Below are 20,165 nucleotides of genomic sequence, written 5' to 3' on the forward strand. Positions count from 1 at the left end.
ACACACAGAGGTACTCCGCGGTAATTTTGCTATACCCACCGGTACTCCTGGATTGTACCGGAACCCTTACTGGTGCTCCGGGTTACACTTGCTGACCCTATGGGCTCGCCGCTTTACGCCCACCCTTCCTATCTGACCCGCCGGGGTAGGCCTGGTATACCTACCCGATTTTTCGGGGTAGAACCGGTTCCCCCACCGGTACTCTGGGGTTGGAACGGAACCCTTTGTGATGCGCCAGAGAACACCAGCTGTCCCTTCGTGCGCGCTGGACTAGACCCGGCCTCCCTACCGGACCCCACAGGTTAGACCCGCTATCCCTACCTGATGCTCCGCATTAGGCTTGGTACCCATACCCGATGTTCTGGGGTAGTAGCGGTACCCCCACCGTTACTCTGCGGTAGTATCGGTACACCCACCGGTACTCCGGGGTAGTACGTGAACACTTCCTGGTTCACTGGGGTACACCTGCTGACATTACTGCCGCGCGATGTGGACCAGACATTCCTACTTGACCCTCTGTGTTAGTCCCGGTATCCCTACATGATGCTCCGTTGTTGGCCTGGCACCCCTACCCGATATGCTGGGGTAGTACCGGTACCCCCACCGGTACTCTGTGGTAGTATTGGTACACCCACCGGTACTCCAGGGCAGTTCCTGAACACTTACTGGTTAGCTGGGGTACACCTGCTGACCTTACGGGCGTGCTCTGTAGACCAGACATTCCTACCTGACCCTCCAGGCTAGGCCCGTTAACCCCTACCTGATGCTCTGCGGTAGGCCTGGCCCCCTACCCGACAATCTGGGGTAGTACCGGTACACCCACAGGTACTCCGCGGTACTTTTGCTATACCCACCGGTACTCCTGGATTGTACCGGAACCCTTACTGGTGCGCCGGGGTACACCTGCTGACCCTACGGGCACACTGCTTTGGACCCACCCTTCCTACCTGACCCGCCGGGGTAGGTCTGGTATACCTACCCGATGTTTCGAGGTAGAACCGGTTCCCCCACCGGTACTCTGGGGTTGGAACGGAACCCTTTGTGATGCGCCAGAGAACACCAGCTGTCCCTTCGTGCGCGCTGGACTAGACCCGGCCTCCCTACCGGACCCCACAGGTTAGACCCGCTATCCCTACCTGATGCTCCGCATTAGGCTTGGCACCCATACCCGATGTTCTGGGGTAGTAGCGGTACCCCCACCGTTACTTTGCGGTAGTAACAGTACAACCACCGGTAATCCGGCGTAGTACGTGAACCCTTAGTGGTTCACTGGGGTACACCTGCTGCCGTTACTGGCGCGCGGTGTAGACCAGACATTCCTACCTGACCCTCCAGGCTAGGCCCGGTATCCCTACCTGATGCTCCGTTGGTCGTCTAGCACCCCTACCCGATATGCTGGGGTAGTACCGGTACCCCCACCGGTACTCTGCGGTAGTATTGGTACACCCACCGGTACTCCAGGGCAGTACCTGAACCCTTACTGGTTCGCTGGGGTACAACTGCTGACCTTATGGGCGTGCTGTGTAGACCAGACATTCCTACCTGACCCTCCAGGCTAGGCCCGGTATCCCTACCTGATGCTCTGCGGTTGGCCTGGCCCCACACCCAACAATCTGGGGTAGTACCGGTACACACAGAGGTACTCCGCGGTAATTTTGCTATACCCACCGGTACTCCTGGATTGTACCGGAACCCTTACTGGTGAGCCGGGGTACACCTGCTGACCCTATGGGCTCGCCACTTTACGCCCACCCTTCCTATCTGACCCTCCGGGGTAGGCCTGGTATACCTACCCGATGTTTCGAGGTAGAACCGGTTCACCCACCGGTACTCTGGGGTTGGAACGGAACCCTTTGTGATGCGCCAGAGAACACCAGCTGTCCCTTCGTGCGCGCTGGACTAGACCCGGCCTCCCTACCGGACCCCACAGGTTAGACCCGCTATCCCTACCTGATGCTCCGCATTAGGCTTGGCACCCATACCCGATGTTCTGGGGTAGTAGCGGTACCCCCACCGTTACTCTGCGGTAGTATCGGTACGCCCACCGGTACTCCGGGGTAGTACATGAACCCTTACTGGTTCACTGGGGTACACCTGATGACGTTACTGGCGCGCGGTGTAGACCAGACATTCCTACCTGACCCTCCGTGTTAGGCCCGGTATCCCTACCTGATGCTCCGTTGTTGGCCTGGCACCCCTACCCGATATGCTGGGGTAGTACCGCTACCCCCACCGGTACTCTGCGGTAGTATTGGTACACCCACCGGTACTGCAGGGTAGTACCTGAACCCTTACTGGTTCGCTGGGGTACACCTGCTGACCTTACGGGCGTGCTCTGTACACCAGACATTCCTACCTGACCCTCCAGGCTAGGCCCGGTATCCCTACCTGATGCTCTGCGGTAGGCCTGGCCCCACACCCAACAATCTGGGGTAGTACCGGTACACACAGAGGTACTTCGCGGTAATTTTGCTATACCCACCGGTACTCCTGGATTGTACCGGAACCCTTACTGGTGCGCCGGGGTACACCTGCTGACCCTATGGGCTCGCCACTTTACGCCCACCCTTCCTATCTGACCCTCCGGGGTAGGCCTGGTATACCTACCCGATGTTTCGAGGTAGAACCGATTCCCCCACCGGTACTCTGGGGTTGGAACGGAACCCTTTGTGATGCGCCAGAGAACACCAGCTGTCCCTTCGTGCGCGCTGGACTAGACCCGGCCTCCCTACCGGACCCCACAGGTTAGACCCGCTATCCCTACCTGATGCTCCGCATTAGGCTTGGCACCCATACCCGATGTTCTGGGGTACTAGCGGTACCCCCACCGTTACTCTGCGGTAGTATCGGTACACCCACCGGTCCTCCAGGGCAGTACCTGAACCCTTACTGGTTCGCTGGGGTACACCTGCTGGCCTTACGGGCGCGCGGTATAGACCAGACATTCCTACCTGACCCTCTGTGTTAGTCCCGGTATCCCTTCCTGATGCTCTGCGGTAGGCCTGGCCCCCTACCCGACAATCTGGGGTAGTACCGGTACACCCAGAGGTACTCCGTGGTACTTTTGCTATACCCACCGGTACTCCTGGATTGTACCGGAACCCTTACTGGTGCGCCGGGGTACAACTGCTGACCCTATGGTCTCGCCGCTTTACGCCCACCCTTCCTACCTGACCCTCCAGGGTAGACCTGGTATACCTACCAAATGTTTCGAGGTAGTACCGGTTCCCCCACCGGTACTCTGGGGTTGGAACGGAACCCTTTGTGATACGCCAGAGAACACCAGCTGTCCCTTCGTGCGCGCTGGACTAGACCCGGCCTCCCTACCGGACCCCACAGGTTAGACCCGCTATCCCTACCTGATTCTCCGCACTAGGCTTGGCACCCATACCCGATGTTCTGGGGTAGTAGCGGTACCCCCACCGTTACTCTGCGGTAGTATCGGTACACCCACCGGTACTCCGGGGTAGTACGTGAATCCTTACTGGTTCACCGGGGTACACCTGATGACGTTACAGGCATGCGGTATAGAACAGACATTCTTCCTGACCCTCTGTCTTAGTCCCGGTATTCCTACCTGATGCTCCGTTGTTGGCCTGGCACCCCTACCCGATATGCTGGGGTAGTACCGGTACCCCCACCGGTACTCTGCGGTAGTATTGGTACATCCACCGGTACTCCAGGGTAGTACCTGAACCCTTACTGGTTCGCTGGGGTACACCTGCTGACCTTACGGGCGTGCTCTGTACACCAGACATTCCTACCTGACCCTCCAGGCTAGGCCCGGTATCCCTACCTGATGCTCTGCGGTAGGCCTGGCCCCCTACCCGACAATCTGGGGTAGTACCGGTACACACACAGGTACTCCGCGGTAATTTTGCTATACCCACCGGTACTCCTCGATTGTACCGGAACCCTTACTGGTGCGCCGGGGTACACCTGCTGACCCTATGGGCTCGCCACTTTACGCCCACCCTTCCTACCCGACCCTCCGGGGTAGGCCTGGTATACGTACCCGATGTTTCGAGGTAGAACAGGTTCCCCCACCGGTACTCTGGGTTTGGAACGGAACCCTTTGTGATGCGCCAGAGAACACCAGCTGTCCCTTCGTGCGCGCTGGACTAGACCCGGCCTCCCTACCGGACCCCACAGGTTAGACCCGCTATCCCTACCTGATGCTCCGCATTAGGCTTGGCACCCATACCCGATGTTCTGGGGTAGTAGCGGTACCCCCACCGTTATTGTGCGGTAGTATCGGTACACCCAGCGGTACTCCAGGGCAGTACCTGAACACTTACTGGTTCGCTGGGGTACACCTGCTGACCGTACGGGCGTGCTCTGTAGACCAGACATTCCTACCTGACCCTCCAGGCTAGGCCCGGTATCCCTACCTGATGCTCTGCGGTAGGCCTGGCCCCCTACCCGACAATCTGGGGTAGTATCGGTACACCCACAGGTACTCCGCGGTACTTTTGCTATACCCACCGGTACTCCTGGATTGTACCGGAACCCTTACTGGTGCTCCGGGGTACACCTGCTGACCCTACGGGCACACTGCTTTGGACCCACCCTTCCTACCTGACCCGCCGGGGTAGGCCTGGTATACCTACCCGATGTTTCGAGGTAGAACCGGTTCCCCCACCGGTACTCTGGGGTTGGAACGGAACCCTTTGTGATGCGCCAGAGAACACCAGCTGTCCCTTCGTGCGCGCTGGACTAGACCCGGCCTCCCTACCGGACCCCACAGGTTAGACCCGCTATCCCTACCTGATGCTCCGCATTAGGCTTGGCACCCATACCCGATGTTCTGGGGTAGTAGCGGTACCCCCACCGTTACTTTGCGGTAGTAACAGTACAAGCACCGGTACTCCGGGGTAGTACGTGAACCCTTAGTGGTTCACTGGGGTACACCTGCTGACGTTACTGGCGCGCGGTGTAGACCAGACATTCCTACCTGACCCTCCGTGTTAGGCCCGGTATCCCTACCTGATGCTCCGTTGTTGGCTTGGCACCCCTACCCGATATGCTGGGGTAGTACCGGTACCCCCACCGGTACTCTGCGGTAGTATTGGTACACCCACCGGTACTCCAGGGTAGTACCTGAACCCTTACTGGTTCGCTGGGGTACACCTGCTGACCTTACGGGCGTGCTGTGTAGACCAGACATTCCTACCTGACCCTCCAGGCTAGGCCCGGTATCCCTACCTGATGCTCTGCGGTAGGCCTGGCCCTCTACCCGACAATCTGGGGTAGTACCGGTACACCCAGAGGTACTCCGTGGTACTTTTGCTATACCCACCGATACTCCTGGATTGTACCGGAATCCTTACTGGTGCGCCGGGGTACACCTGCTGGCCCTACGGGCGCGCCGATTTACGCCCACCCTTCCTACCTGACCCGCCGGGGTAGGCCTGGTATACCTACCCGACGTTTCGAGGTAGAACCGGTTCCCCCACCGGTACTCTGGGTTTGGAACGGAACCCTTAGTGATGCGCCAGAGAACACCAGCTGTCCCGTTGTGCGCGCTGGACTAGACCCGGCCTCCCTACCGGACCCCACAGGTTAGACCCGCTATTCCTACCTGATGCTCCGCATTAGGCTTGGCACCCATACCCGATGTTCTGGGGTAGTAGCGGAACCCCCACCGTTACTCTGCGGTAGTATCGGTACACCCACCGGTACTCCGGGGTAGTACGTGAACCCTTACTGGTTCACTGGGGTACACCTGCTCACGTTACTGGCACGTGGTGTAGACCAGACATTCCTACCTGACCCTCCGTTTTAGGCCCGGTATCCCTATCTGATGCTCCGTTGTTGGCCTGGCACCCCTACCCGATATGCTGGGGTAGTACCGCAACCCCCACCGGTACTCTGCGGTAGTATTGGTACACCCACCGGTACTCCAGGGCAGTACCTGAACACTTACTGGTTCGCTGGGGTACACCTGCTGACCCTATGGGCTCGCCGATTTACGCCCACCCTTCCTACCTGACCCTCCGGGGTAGGCCTGATATACCTACCCGATGTTTCGAGGTAGAACCGGTTCCCCCACCGGTACTCTGGGGTTGGAACGGAACCCTTTGTGATGCGCCAGAGAACACCAGCTGTCCCTTCGTGCGCGCTGGACTAGACCCGGCCTCCCTACCGGACCCCACAGGTTAGACCCGCTATCCCTACCTGATGCTCCGCATTAGGCTTGGCACCCATACCCGATGTTCTGGGGTACTAGCGGTACCCCCACCGTTACTCTGCGGTAGTATCGGTACACCCACCGGTACTCCGGGGTAGTACGTGAACCCTTACTGGTTCACTGGGGTACACCTGCTGACGTTACTGGCGCGCGGTGTAGACCAGACATTTCTACCTGACCCTCCCTTTTAGGCCCGGTATCCCTACCTGATGCTCCGTTGTTGGCCTGGCACCCCTACCCGATATGCTGGGGTAGTACCGGTACCCCCACTGGTACTCTGCGGTAGTATTGGTACACCCACCGGTACTCCAGGGTAGTACCTGAACACTTACTGGTTCGCTGGGGTACACCTGCTGACCTTACGGCGTGCTGTGTAGACCAGACATTCCTACCTGAACCTCCAGGCTAGGCCCGGTATCCCTACCTGATGCTCTGCGGTAGGCGTGGCCCCCTACCCGACAATCTGGGGTAGTACCGGTACACCCACCGGTACTCCACGGTACTTTTGCTATACCCACCGGTACTCCTGGATTGTACCGTAACCCTTACTGGTGCGCCGGGGTACACCTGCTGGCCCTACGGGCGCGCCGCTTTACGCCCACCCTTCCTACCTGACCCACCGGGGTAGGCCTGGTATACCTACCCGATGTTTCGTGATAGAACCGGTTGCCCCACTGGTACTCTGGGGTTGGAACGGAACCCTTTGTGATGCGCCAGAGAACACCAGCTGTCCCTTCGTGTGCGCTGGACTAGACCTGGCCTCCCTACCGGACCCCACAGGTTAGACCCGCTATCCCTACCTGATGCTCCGCATTAGGCTTGGCACCCATACCCGATGTTCTGGGGTAGTAGCGGTACCCCCACCGTTACTCTGCGGTAGTATCGGTACACCCACCGGTACTCCGGGGTAGTACGTGAACCCTAACTGGTTCACTGGGGTACACCTGCTGACGTTACTGGCGCGTGGTGTAGACCAGACATTCCTACCTGACCCTCCGTGTTAGTCCCGGTATCCCTACCTGATGCTCTGCGGTAGGCCTGGCCCCCTACCCGACAATCTGGGGTAGTACCGGTACACCCACCGGTACTCCGCGGTACTTTTGCTACACCCACCGGTACTTCTGGATTGTACCGGAACCCTTACTGGTGCGCTGGGATACACCTGCTGACCCTACGGGCACACTGCTTTGGACCCACCCTTCTTACCTGACCCGCCGGGGTAGGCCTGGTATACCTACCCGATGTTTCGAGGTAGAACCGGTTCCCCCACCGGTACTCTGGGTTTGGAACAGAACCCTTTGTGATGCGCCAGAGAACACCAGCTGTCCCTTCGTGCGCGCTGGACTAGACCTGGCCTCCCTACCGGAACCCACAGGTTAGACCCGCTATCCCTACCTGATGCTCCGCATTAGGCTTGGCACCCATACCCGATGTTCTGGGGTAGTAGCGGTACCCCCACCGTTACTCTGCGGTAGTATCAGTACACCCACCGGTACTCCGGGGTAGCACGTGAACCCTTACTGGTTCACTGGGGTACACCTGATGACGTTACGGGCACGCGGTATAGACGACACATTCTTCCTGACCGTCCGTGTTAGTCCCGGTATCCCTACCTGATGCTCCGTTGTTGGCCTGGCACCCCTACCCGATATGCTGGGGTAGTACCGCTACCCCCACCGGTACTCTGCGGTAGTATTGGTACACCCACCGGTACTCCAGGGCAGTACCTGAACCCTTACTGGTTCGCTGGGGTACACCTGCTGACCTTACGGGCGTGCTCTGTACACCAGACATTCCTACCTGACCCTCCAGGCTAGGCCCGGTATCCCTACCTGATGCTCTGCGGTAGGCCTGGCCCCCTACCCGACAATCTGCAGTAGTACCGGTACACCCAGAGGTACTCCGCGGTAATTTTGCTATACCCACCGGTACTCCTGGAGTGTACCGGAACCCTTACTGGTGCGCCAGGGTACACCTGCTGACCCTACGGGCGCGCCGATTTACGCCCACCCTTCCTACCTGACCCGCCGGGGTAGGCCTGCTATACCTACCCGATGTTTCGAGGTAGAACCGGTTGCCCCACTGGTACTCTGGGGTTGGAACGGAACCCTTTGTGATGCGCCAGAGAACACCAGCTGTCCCTTCGTGCGCACTGGACTAGACCCGGCCTCCCTTCCGGACACCACAGGTTAGACACACTATCCCTACCTGATGCTCCGCATTAGGCTTGGCACCCATACCCGATGTTCTGGGGTAGTAGCGGTACCCCCACCGTTACTCTGTGGTAGTATCAGTACACCCACCGGTACTCCGAGGTAGTACGTGAACCCTTACTGGTTCACTGGGGTACACCTGATGACGTTACTGGCGCGCGGTATAGAACAGACATTCTTCCTGACCCTCCGTGTTAGTCCCGGTATCCCTACCTGATGCTCCGTTGTTGCCCTGGCACCCCTACCCGATATGCTGGGGTAGTACCGGTACCCCCACCGGTACTCTGCGGTAGTATTGGTACACCCACCGGTACTCCGGGGTAGTACGTGAACCCTTACTGGTTCGCTGGGGTACACCTGCTGACGTTACTGGCGCGCGGTGTAGACCAGGCATTCATACCTGACCCTCCGTTTTAGGCCCGGTATCCCTACCTGATGCTCTGTTGGTCGTCTGGCACCCCTACCCGATATGCTGGGGTAGTACCGGTACCCCCACCGGTACCCTGCGGTAGTATTGGTACACCCACCGGTACTGCAGGGCAGTACCTGAACCCTTACTGGTTCGCTGGGGTACACCTGCTGACCTTACGGGCGTGCTCTGTAGACCAGACATTCCTACCTGACCCTCCAGGCTAGGCCCGGTATCCCTACCTGATGCTCTGCGGTAGGCCTGGCCCCCTACCCGACAATCTGGGGTAGTTCCGGTACACCCACAGGTACTCCGCGGTACTTTTGCTATACCCACCGGTACTCCTGGATTTTACCGGAACCCTTACTGGTGCGCCGGGGTACACCTGCTGACCCTACGGGCGCGCCGCTTTACGCCCACCCTTCCTACCTGACCCGCCGGGGTAGGCCTGGTATACCTACCCGATGTTTCGAGGTAGAACCGGTTCCCCCACCGGTACTCTGGGTTTGGAACGGAACCCTTTGTGATGCGCCCGAGAACACCAGCTGTCCCTTCGTGCGCGCTGGACTAGACCCGGCCTCCTTACCGGACCCCACAGGTTAGACCCGCTATCCCTACCTGATGCTCCGCATTAGGCTTGGCACCCATACCCGATGTTCTGGGGTAGTACCGGTACCCCCACCGTTATTCTGCGGTAGTATCGGTACACCCAGCGGTACTCCAGGGCAGTATCTGAACACTTACTGGTTCGCTGGGGTACACCTGCTGACCGTACGGGCGTGCTCTGTAGACCAGACATTCCTACCTGACCCTCCAGGCTAGGCCCGGTATCCCTACCTGATGCTCTGCGGTAGGCCGGGCCCCCTACCCGACAATCTGGGGTAGTATCGGTACACCCACAGGTACTCTGCGGTACTTTTGCTATACCCACCGGTACTCCTGGATTGTACCGGAACCCTTACTGGTGCGCCGGGGTACACCTGCTGACCCTACGGGCACACTGCTTTGGACCCACCCTTCCTACCTGACCCGCCGGGGTAGGCCTGGTATACCTACCCGATGTTTCGAGGTAGAACCGGTTCCCCCACCGGTACTCTGGGGTTGGAACGGAACCCTTTGTGATGCGCCAGAGAACACCAGCTGTCCCTTCGTGCGCGCTGGACTAGACCCGGCCTCCCTACCGCACCCCACAGGTTAGACACGCTATCCCTACCTGATGCTCCGCATTAGGCTTGGCACCCATACCCGATGTTCTGGGGTAGTAGCGGTACCCCCACCGTTACTCTGCGGTAGTATCAGTACACCCACCGGTACTCCGGGGTAGTACGTGAACCCTTACTGGTTCACTGGGGTACACCTGCTGACGTTACTGGCGCGCGGTGTAGACCAGACATTCCTACCTGACCCTCCGTTTTAGGCCCGGTATCCCTACCTGATGCTCTGTTGGTCGTCTGGCACCCCTACCCGATATGCTGGGGTAGTACCGGTACCCCCACCGGTACCCTGCGGTAGTATTGGTACACCCACCGGTACTGCAGGGCAGTACCTGAACCCTTACAGGTTCGCTGGGGTACACCTGCTGACCTTACGGGCGTGCTCTGTAGACCAGACATTCCTACCTGACCCTCCAGGCTAGGCCCGGTATCCCTACCTGATGCTCTGCGGTAGGCCTGGCCCCCTACCCGACAATCTGGGGTAGTTCCGGTACACCCACAGGTACTCCGCGGTACTTTTGCTATACCCACCGGTACTCCTGGATTTTACCGGAACCCTTACTGGTGCGCCGGGGTACACCTGCTGACCCTACGGGCGCGCCGCTTTACGCCCACCCTTCCTACCTGACCCGCCGGGGTAGGCCTGGTATACCTACCCGATGTTTCGAGGTAGAACCGGTTCCCCCACCGGTACTCTGGGGTTGGAACGGAACCCTTTGTGATGCGCCAGAGAACACCAGCTGTCCCTTCGTGCGCGCTGGACTAGACCCGGCCTCCCTAACGCACCCCACAGGTTAGACACGCTATCCCTACCTGATGCTCCGCATTAGGCTTGGCACCCATACCCTATGTTCTGGGGTAGTAGCGGTACCCCCACCGTTACTTTGCGGTAGTAACAGTACAAGCACCGGTACTCCGGGGTAGTACGTGAACCCTTAGTGGTTCACTGGGGTACACCTGCTGACGTTACTGGCTCGCGGTGTAGACCAGACATTCCTACCTGACCATCCGTTTTAGACCCGGTATCCCTACCTGATGCTCCGTTGTTGGCCTGGCACCCCTACCCGATATGCTGGGGTAGTACCGCTACCCCCACCGGTACTCTGCGGTAGTATTGGTACACCCACCGGTACTGCAGGGTAGTACCTGAACCCTTACTGGTTCGCTGGGGTAGACCTGCTGACCTTACGGGCGTGCTGTGTAGACCAGACATTCCTACCTGACCCTCCAGGCTAGGCCCGGTATCCCTACCTGATGCTCTGCGGTAGGCCTGGCCCGCTACCCGACAATCTGGGGTACTTCCGGTACACACAGAGGTACTCCGCGGTAATTTTGCTATACCCACCGGTACTCCTGGATTGTACCGGAACCCTTACTGGTGCTCCGGGTTACACTTGCTGACCCTATGGGCTCGCCGCTTTACGCCGACCCTTCCTATCTGACCCGCCGGGGTAGGCCTGGTATACCTACCCGATTTTTCGGGGTAGAACCGGTTCCCCCACCGGTACTCTGGGGTTGGAACGGAACCCTTTGTGATGCGCCAGAGAACACCAGCTGTCCCTTCGTGCGCGCTGGACTAGACCCGGCCTCCCTACCGGACCCCACAGGTTAGACCCGCTATCCCTACCTGATGCTCCGCATTAGGCTTGGTACCCATACCCGATGTTCTGGGGTAGTAGCGGTACCCCCACCGTTACTCTGCGGTAGTATCGGTACACCCACCGGTACTCCGGGGTAGTACGTGAACACTTCCTGGTTCACTGGGGTACACCTGCTGACATTACTGCCGCGCGATGTGGACCAGACATTCCTACTTGACCCTCTGTGTTAGTCCCGGTATCCCTACATGATGCTGCGTTGTTGGCCTGGCACCCCTACCCGATATGCTGGGGTAGTACCGGTACCCCCACCGGTACTCTGTGGTAGTATTGGTACACCCACCGGTACTCCGGAGTAGTACGTGAACCCTTACTGGTTCACTGGGGTACACCTGCTGACGTTACTGGCGCGCGGTGTAGACCAGACATTCCTACCTGACCCTCCGTTTTAGGCCCGGCATCCCTACCTGATGCTCCGTTGTTGGCCTGGCACCCCTACCCGATATGCTGGGGTAGTACCGGTACCCCCACCGGTACTCTGCGGTAGTATTGGTACACCCACCGGTACTCCAGGGCAGTTCCTGAACACTTACTGGTTAGCTGGGGTATACCTGCTGACCTTACGGGCGTGCTCTGTAGACCAGACATTCCTACCTGACCCTCCAGGCTAGGCCCGTTAACCCCTACCTGATGCTCTGCGGTAGGCCTGGCCCCCTACCCGACAATCTGGGGTAGTACCGGTACACCCACAGGTACTCCACGGTACTTTTGCTATACCCACCGGTACTCCTGGATTTTACCGGAACCCTTACTGGTGCGCCGGGGTACACCTGCTGACCCTACGGGCACACTGCTTTGGACCCACCCTTCCTACCTGACCCGCCGGGGTAGGTCTGGTATACCTACCCGATGTTTCGAGGTAGAACCGGTTCCCCCACCGGTACTCTGGGGTTGGAACGGAACCCTTTGTGATGCGCCAGAGAACACCAGCTGTCCCTTCGTGCGCGCTGGACTAGACCCGGCCTCCCTAACGCACCCCACAGGTTAGACACGCTATCCCTACCTGATGCTCCGCATTAGGCTTGGCACCCATACCCTATGTTCTGGGGTAGTAGCGGTACCCCCACCGTTACTTTGCGGTAGTAACAGTACAAGCACCGGTACTCCGGGGTAGTACGTGAACCCTTAGTGGTTCACTGGGGTACACCTGCTGACGTTACTGGCGCGCGGTGTAGTCCAGACATTCCTACCTGACCCTCCGTTTTAGACCCGGTATCCCTACCTGATGCTCCGTTGTTGGCCTGGCACCCCTACCCGATATGCTGGGGTAGTACCGGTACCCCCACCGGTGCTCTGTGGTAGTATTGGTACACCCACCGGTACTCCAGGGCAGTACCTGAACCCTTACTGGTTCGCTGGGGTACACCTGCTGACCTTACAGGCCTGCTGTGTAGACCAGACATTCCTACCTGACCCTCCAGTCTAGGCCCGGTATCCCTACCTGATGCTCTGCGGTAGGCCTGGCCCCCTACCCGACAATCTGGGGTAGTACCGGTACACCCACAGGTACTCCGCGGTACTTTTGCTATACCCACCGGTACTCCTGTATTGTACCGGAACCCTTACTGGTGCGCCGGGGTACACCTTCTGACCCTATGGGCCCGCCGCTTTACGCCCACCCTTCCTACCTGACCCTCCGGGGTAGGCCTGGTATACCTACCCGATGTTTCGAGGTAGAACCGGTTCCCCCACCGGTACTCTGGGCTTAGAACGGAACTCTTTGTGATGCGCCAGAGAACACCAGCTGTCCCTTCGTGCGCGCTGGACTAGACCCAGCCTCCCTAATGGAACCCACAGGTTAGACACGCTATCCCTACCTGATGCTCCGCATTAGGCTTTGCACCCATACCCGATGTTCTGGGGTAGTAGCGGTACCCCCACCGTTATTCTGCGGTAGTATCGGTACACCCAGCGTTACTCCAGGGCAGTACCTGAACACTTACTGGTTCGCTGGGGTACACCTGCTGACCGTACGGGCGTGCACTGTAGAGCAGACATTCCTACCTGACCCTCCAGGCTAGGCCCGGTATCCCTACCTGATGCTCTGCGGTAGGCCTGGCCCCCTACCCGACAATCTGGGGTAGTACCGGTACACCCAGAGGTACTCCGCGGTACTTTTGCTATACCCACCGGTACTCCTGGATTGTACCGGAACCCTTACTGGTGCGCCGGGGTACACCTGCTGACCCTACGGGCGCGCCGCTTTACGCACACCCTTCCTACCTGACCCTCCGGGGTAGGCCTGGTATACCTACCAGATGTTTCGAGGTAGAACCGGTTCCCCCACAGGTACTCTGGGTTTGGAACGGAACCCTTTGTGATGCGCCAGAGAACACCAGCTGTCCCTTCGTGCGCGCTGGACTAGACCCGGCCTCCCTACCGGACCCCACATGTTACACCCGGTATCCCTACCTGATGCTCCGCATTAGGCTTGGCACCCATACCCGATGTTCTGGGGTAGTAGCGGTACCCCCACCGTTACTCTGCGGTAGTATCGGTACACCCACCGGTACTCCGGGGTAGTACGTGAACCCTTACTGGTTCACTGGGGTACACCTGCTGACGTTACTGGCGCGCGGTGTAGACCAGACATTCCTACCTGACCCTCCGTTTTAGGCCCGGCATCCCTACCTGATGCTCCGTTTTTGGCCTGGCACCCCTACCCGATATGCTGGGGTAGTACCGGTACCCCCACCGGTACTCTGCGGTAGTAATGGTACACCCACCGGTACTGCAGGGTAGTACCTGAACACTTACAGGTTCGCTGGGGTACACCTGCTGACCTTACAGGCGTGCTCTGTAGACCAGACATTCCTACCTGACCCTCCAGGCTAGGCCCGGTACCCCTACCTGATGCTCTGCGGTAGGCCTGGCCCCCTACCCGACAATCTGGGGTAGTACCGGTACACCCACAGGTACTCCGCGGTACTTTTGCTATACCCACCGGTACTCCTGGATTTTACCGGAACCCTTACTGGTGCGCCGGGGTACACCTGCTGACCCTAGGGGCACACTGCTTTGGACCCACCCTTCCTACGTGACCCGCCGGGGTAGGCCTGGTATACCTACCCGATGTTTCGAGGTAGAACCGGTTCCCCCACCGGTACTCTGGGTTTGGAACGGAACCCGTTGTGATGCGCCAGAGAACACCAGCTGTCCCTTCGTGCGCGCTGGACTAGACCCGGCCTCCCTACCGGACCCCACAGGTTAGACCCGCTATCCCTACCTGATGCTCCGCATTAGGCTTGGCACCCATACCCGATGTTCTGGGGTAGTAGCGGTAACCCCACCGTTACTCTGCGGTAGTATCGGTACACCCACCGGTACTCCGGGGTAGTACGTGAACCCTTACTGGTTCACTGGGGTACACCTGATGACGTTACGGGCAAAAGGTATAGACCAGACATTCCTACCTGACCCTCCGTGTTAGTCCCGGTATCCCTACCTGATGCTCCGTTGTTGGCCTGGCACCCCTACCCGATATGCTGGGGTAGTACCCGTACCCCCACCGGTACTCTGCGGTAGTATTGGTACACCCACCGGTACTGCAGGGTAGTACCTGAACCCTTACTGGTTCGCTGGGGTACACCTGCTGACCTTACGGGCGTGCTCTGTACACCAGACATTCCTACCTGACCCTCCAGGCTAGGCCCGGTATCCCTACCTGATGCTCTGCGGTAGGCCTGGCCCCCTATTCGACAATCTGGGGTAGTACCGGTACACCCACAGGTACTCCGCGGTACTTTTGCTATACCCACCGGTACTCCTGGATTGTACCGGAACCCTTACTGGTGCGCCGGGGTACACCTGCTGACCCTATGGTCTCGCCGCTTTACGCCCACCCTTCCTACCTGACCCGCCGGGGTAGGCCTGGTATACCTACCCGATGTTTCGAGGTAGAACCGGTTCCCCCACCGGTACTCTGGGGTTGGAACGGAACCCTTTGTGATGCGCCAGAGAACACCAGCTGTCCCTTCGTGCGCGCTGGACTAGACCCGGCCTCCCTACCGGACCCCACAGGTTAGACCCGCTATCCCTACCTGATGCTCCCCGCATTAGGCTTGGCACCCATACCCGATGTTCTGGGGTAGTAGCGGTACCCCCACCGTTACTCTGCGGTAGCATCGGTACACCCACCGGTACTCCGGTGTAGTACGAGAACCCTTACTGGTTCACTGGGGTACACCTGCTGACGTTACTGGCGCGCGGTGTAGACCAGACATTCCTACCTGACCCTCCGTTTTAGGCCCGGCATCCCTACCTGATGCTCCCTTGTTGGCCTGGCACCCCTACCCGATATGCTGGGGTAGTACCGCTACCCCCACCGGTACTCTGCGGTAGTATTGGTACACCCACCGGTACTCCAGGGCAGTACCTGAACACTTACTGGTTCGCTGGGGTACACCTGCTGACCTTACGGGCGTGCTCTGTAGACCAGACATTCCTACCTGACCCTCCAGGCTAGGCCCGGTATCCCTACCTGATCCTCTGCGGTAGGCCTGGCCCCCTACCCGACAATCTGGTGTAGTACCGGTACACCCACAGGTACTCCGCGGTACTTTTGCTATACCCACCGGTACTCCTGGATTTTACCGGAACCCTTACTGGTGCACCGGGGTACACCTGCTGACCCTACGGGCACACTGCTTTGGACCCACCCTTCCTACCTGACCCGCCGGGGTAGGTCTGGTATACCTACCCGATGTTTCGAGGTAGAACCGGTTCCCCCACCGGTACTCTGGGGTTGGAACGGAACCCTTTGTGATGCGCCAGAGAACACCAGCTGTCCCTTCGTGCGCGCTGGACTAGACCCGGCCTCCCTATCGGACCCCACAGGTTAGACCCGGTATCCCTACCTGATGCTCCGCATTAGGCTTGGCACCCATACCCGATGTTCTGGGGTAGTAGTCGTACCCCCACCGTTAATCTGCGGTAGTATCGGTACACCCACCGGTACTCCAGGGCAGTACCTGAACCCTTACTGGTTCGCTGGGGTACACCTGCTGACCTTACGGGCGTGCTCTGTAGACCAGACATTCCTACCTGACCCTCCGTGTTAGTCCCGGTATCCCTACCTGATGCTCTGCGGTAGGCCTGGCCCCCTACCCGACAATCTGGGGTAGTATCGGTACACACAGAGGTACTCCGCGGTAATATTGCTATACCCACCGGTACTCCTGGATTGTACCGGAACCCTTACTGGTAGCCGGGGTACAACTGCTGACCCTATGGTCTCGCCGCTTTACGCCCACCCTTCCTACCTGACCCTCCGGGGTAGGCCTGGTATACCTACCAAATGTTTCGAGGTAGAACCGGTTCCCCCACCGGTACTCTGGGGTTGGAACGGAACCCTTTGTGATGCGCCAGAGAACACCAGCTGTCCCTTCGTGCGCGCTGGACTAGACGCGGCCTCCCTACCGGACCCCACAGGTTACACCCGCTATCCCTACCTGATGCTCCGCATTAGGCTTGGCACCCATACCCGATGTTCTGGGGTAGTAGCGGTACCCCCACCGTTACTCTGCGGTAGTATCGGTACACCCACCGGTACTCCGGGGTAGTACGTGAACCCTTACTGGTTCACTGGGGTACACCTGCTGACGTTACTGGCGCGTGGTGTAGACCAGACATTCCTACCTGACCCTCCGTGTTAGTCCCAGTATCCCTACCTGATGCTCCATTGTTGGCCTGGCACCCCTACCCGATATGCTGGGGTAGTACCGGTACCCCCACCGGTACTCTGCGGTAGTATTGGTACACCCACCGGTACTCCAGGGTAGTACCTGAACCCTTACTGGTTCGCTGGGGTACACCTGCTGACCTTACGGGCGTGCTGTGTAGACCAGACATTCCTACCTGACCCTCCAGGCTAGGCCCGGTATCCCTACCTGATGCTCTGCGGTAGGCCTGGCCCCCTACCCGACAATCTGGGGTAGTACCGGTACACCCACAGGTACTCCGCGGTACTTTTGCTATACCCACCGGTACTCCTGGATTGTACCGGAACCCTTACTGGTGCGCCGGGGTACACCTGCTGACCCTACGGGCACACTGCTTTGGACCCACCCTTCCTAACTGACCTGCCGGGGTAGGTCTGGTATACCTAACCGATGTTTCGAGGTAGAACCGGTTCCCCCACCGGTACTCTGGAGTTGGAACGGAACCCTTTGTGATGCGCCAGAGAACACCAGCTGTCCCTTCGTGCGCGCTGGACTAGACCCGGCGTCCCTACCGGACCCCACAGGTTAGACCCGCTATCCCTACCTGATGCTCCGCATTAGGCTTGGCACCCATACCCGATGTTCTGGGGTAGTAGTGGTACCCCCACCGTTACTCTGCGGTAGTATCGGTACACCCAGCGGTACTCCAGGGCAGTACCTGAACCCTTACTGGTTCGCTGGGGTACACCTGCTGACCTTACGGGCGTGCTCTGTAGACCAGACATTCCTACCTGACCCTCCAGGCTAGGCCCGGTATCCCTACCTGATGCTCTGCGGTAGGCCTGGCTCCCTACCCGACAATCTGGGGTAGTATCGGTACACACAGAGGTACTCCGCGGTAATATTGCTATACCCACCGGTACTCCTGGATGGTACCGGAACCCTTACTGGTGCGCCGGGGTACAACTGCTAACCCTACGGGCACACTGCTTTGGACCCACCCTTCCTACCTGACCCTCCGGGGTAGGTCTGGTATACCTACCAAATGTTTCGAGGTAGAACCGGTTCCCCCACCGGTATTCTGGGGTTGGAACGGAACCCTTTGTGATGCGCCAGAGAACACCAGCTGTCCCTTCGTGCGCGCTGGACTAGACACGGCCTCCCTACCGGACCCCATAGGTTAGACCCGCTATCCCTACCTGATGCTCCGCATTGGGCTTGGCACCCATACCCGATCTTCTGCGGTAGTAGCGGTACCCCCACCGTTACTCTGCGGTAGTATCGGTACACCCACCGGTACTCCGGGGTAGTACGTGAACCCTTACTGGTTCACTGGGGTACACCTGATGACGTTACGGGCAAACGGTATAGACCAGACATTCCTACCTGACCCTCCGTGTTAGTCCCGGTATCCCTACCTGATGCTCCGTTGTTGGCCTGGCACCCCTACCCGATATGCTGGGGTAGTACCGGTACCCCCACCGGTACTCTGCGGTAGTATTGGTACACCCACCGGTACTCCGGGGTAGTACGTGAACCCTTACTGGTTCACTGGGGTACACCTGATGACGTTACGGGCAAACGGTGTAGACCAGACATTCCTACCTGACCCTCCGTTTTAGGCCCGGTATCCCTACCTGATGCTCCGTTGGTCGTCTGGCACCCCTACCCGATATGCTGGGGTAGTACCGGTAAGCCCACCGATACTCAGCGGTAGTATCGGTACACCCACCGGTACTCCAGTGTAGTACCTGAACCCTTACTGTTTCGCTGGGGTACACCTGCTGACCTTACGGGCGTGCTCTGTAGACCAGACATTCCTACCTGACCCTCCAGGCTAGGCCCGGTATCCCTACCTGATGCTCTGCGGTAGGCCTGGCCCCGTACCCGACAATCTGGGGTAGTACCGGTACACCCACAGGTACTCCGCGGTAATATTGCTATACCCACCGGTACTCCTGGATTGTACCGGAACCCTTACTGGTGCGCCGGGGTACAACTGCTGACCCTATGGGCTCGCCGCTTTACGCCCACCCTTCCTACCTGACCCGCCGGGGTAGATCTGGTATACCTACCCGATGTTTCGAGGTAGAACCGGTTCCCCCACCGGTACTCTGGGGTTGGAACGGAACCCTTTGTGATGCGCCAGAGAACACCAGCTGTCCCTTCGTGCGCGCTGGACTAGACCCGGCGTCCCTACCGGACCCCACAGGTTAGACCCGCTATCCCTACCTGATGCTCCGCATTAGGCTTGGCACCCATACCCGATGTTCTGGGGTAGTAGTGGTACCCCCACCGTTACTCTGCGGTAGTATCGGTACACCCAGCGGTACTCCAGGGCAGTACCTGAACCCTTACTGGTTCGCTGGGGTACACCTGCTGACCTTACGAGCGTGCTCTGTAGACCAGACATTCCTACCTGACCCTCCCGGCTAGGCCCGGTATCCCTACCTGATGCTCTGCGGTAGGCCTGGCTCCCTACCCGACAATCTGGGGTAGTATCAGTACACACAGAGGTACTCCGCGGTAATATTGCTATACCCACCGGTACTCCTGGATGGTACCGGAACCCTTACTGGTGCGCCGGGGTACAACTGCTAACCCTACGGGCACACTGCTTTGGACCCACCCTTCCTACCTGACCCTCCGGGGTAGGTCTGGTATACCTACCAAATGTTTCGAGGTAGAACCGGTTCCCCCTCCGGTATTCTGGGGTTGGAACGGAACCCTTTGTGATGCGCCAGAGAACACCAGCTGTCCCTTCGTGCGCGCTGGACTAGACGCGGCCTCCCTACCGGACCCCATAGGTTAGACCCGCTAT

Source organism: Accipiter gentilis, unplaced genomic scaffold (genome assembly GCF_929443795.1).
Source record: "Accipiter gentilis unplaced genomic scaffold, bAccGen1.1, whole genome shotgun sequence".
NCBI classification, from domain to species: Eukaryota; Metazoa; Chordata; class Aves; order Accipitriformes; family Accipitridae; genus Astur; species Astur gentilis.